The sequence below is a fragment of the Cyprinus carpio genome, unplaced genomic scaffold (genome assembly GCF_018340385.1).
Source record: "Cyprinus carpio isolate SPL01 unplaced genomic scaffold, ASM1834038v1 S000006747, whole genome shotgun sequence".
Taxonomy (NCBI): Eukaryota; Metazoa; Chordata; class Actinopteri; order Cypriniformes; family Cyprinidae; genus Cyprinus; species Cyprinus carpio.
In genome coordinates, this window is record NW_024879346.1 from 315,133 (window position 1) to 317,684 (window position 2,552).

Below are 2,552 nucleotides of genomic sequence, written 5' to 3' on the forward strand. Positions count from 1 at the left end.
TATTAGTGAAATAAATCAACTTTTTGATGATATTCTAATTATATGACCAGCACCTGTATGTTTTTTTCTTTGAGGTCATTCTCATTGAGAACTCTCATTACCAATTTTTCAAGCTCTTCTCCTGTTGTGGAATCCACATGGCACAAGACAACGAAGCGCTCTTTTATTTCCATCTGATGCACAAATCTTATGGCAAATGATGCTTGCTCTGTATGGGAGATGTCAGTGTCATCAAGTAAAATTGAAAAAATGGATGCATCTTGGATTTCACTGCGCTTGACTTTTCAAACGTACAAAGCACTCTTCCAGTTTTTAAAACCAGCTGTCATCCATACACTTTGGGTTTTGAACCTGTCTTCATGGCTCATAAATAATCGACAACTGAAACAGTGCATTCTGTCATTTTCAGGTGAATATTCAAGCCAAGGATTGTCACTGTACCACTGCTTCTGGAAAGAGCACCCCCTTTTATCTTAAGGGGATTTCAGATAAGGCCGGCATGGTCCTTTTAACTTGATATAACCTTGTTTGGACTTGAAAAGCAACATTAGGACTGTAATAATTATGTAAGCAAACAGCAAAACTCAGTAATCAAAATAATGTGAACCCCATTGGAAAGGCAATATTTCTGTGCTTAGGTGTTTTACTACCATTTTCCTTTGATACAGCTTTAGTCTCCAGTTAAATGTTGTCTGTCAGAACAGAGAATCTGCTTCTCACTTTTCTCACCAAAGCCATCTACAGTGATTTGGTGATATTTAAGTCTTGGGATTTGTCTGGCCCAGGCAGGTGTTGAAGTTCATCTTCATGCTCCAGCTGTCCATGTTTTATGATCATGACACAATGTTTTTCTCATTTCAGCACTGGAGTATTTGTTTAAACTGACCTGTTTCACCCATGGCTTGTCCTAAACACTGCTGAACACAACCAAAGACTATAGAATACCCAAGACGTGTCACTCGTATAGTTTTGAATGGGAGAATAATGCAATGCTCAATATGGCTGCTCTTTTGAAGGAAGCCCCTCATTCTGAGTAAAAGAGCCAATCGCTATTCGGTAAAGTCAGCCATCACTGCAGCTGCCTTTAGAAGTCCCAGTTGCTATCCACCTCTTTCTTGCCGTAAAAATGGGCACGGCCATTTGTAAATTCTATGGGTCTAGCATAAGAAACAACATTTATGAGATGGTTGTTATCAGATTTCATTGGTGATTTCAAATATGGAATTTAGTTTTCATTTTGGTTTATTGTTTTTTAGTTTTTGTTTTTTTTAATTTTAAGGTTGTAGGACATTCACTTGAGTGCATGAGATTGGTGATGGCCACCACCAAGTTACATATCTTGCCTTAAAGGAATAGTTCACCTAAAAATTAAAATTCCCTCATGTCGTTGCAAAGCCTTAACACCTTTGTTCATCTTCGTAACACAAATTAAGATATATTTGATGAAATGTGAGAGCTCTCAGACCGGGCATAGACATCGGTAAAGCAGTCCATGTGGATATCAGTGGCAACTTCAGTTTTTGCAAAGCTACGAGAATACTTTTGCGTTGCAAAGAAAACAAAATTTATTAAACACTTTTCTCCCCCGAGATATGTCTTCCGCCATTTTAGAGATTATCACAATGCATAGGCACGCTTTCTCCCCCGAACATAAACAAAGATGATTACACAGATTACGTTCATGCACGCGCTTTCTCCCCCACAGAACGTCTAAAACAAAGATGTTATGAGATTACTTCCGCAGATTGTGTTAAATGATGGTTATTTATATTACGTTCGTTGGATTAGGTTTATGCACCGAACGTCCGAACGTACGAACGTAACCTCGTGATACGAGATTACGTTTCATTGTGCGCGCTTAAAAACCTTTAAGGGACTTGACACAACTCTCACTGATAAACAACTAGAGAATATAGCGAATGAAAAAGATAAATTAAAGTAATTGCAAAAGTTGTTTTTTCACTGTAGTCAGCCCAATTATATAACCCAATGGGGTTTTATGTTTTGTCCACCTGCCTGTGTAATTAATAACAACATATTATTATATACAAAAACAACATATAAATGATACATTATTCAACATATATTGCTAATATATAAAAGGGCCTGCATTGTCATATTGCCAACCCTTGTTTTTGTTTGATTCACCCTAAAAAGAAAACACCAGTAAGTGTCATTTTTGTCTTGTTTTTTACTTTCCATGTCTTTAAGGCACAGCACAGACTATGGGATAATTCATAAAGCATCGATGAGATCTACAGTGAACCCGAACAGGCGCTGTACTTTAAATTTACTTCTAAAACAGCTCTTTTGAAAGTGTTTTATTTTTTTCAAGGATTTTCATATGATGCAAACAAGTGAACACTGAAGGAAAGGAAGAGAAAGAAAAATTCACCAAAGGCGTTATTATTTGGTAAAGAATGTATGTTACATCGCGAATACATGCAAACCAATGGTAAGAAAGATACACTAGCTTTTGGTTCTTCTTTCTTCCTCAATTAAAATATTGCCTGTATTCAGTTTTAAAGCATATTGATCGATTTACAAAAAGA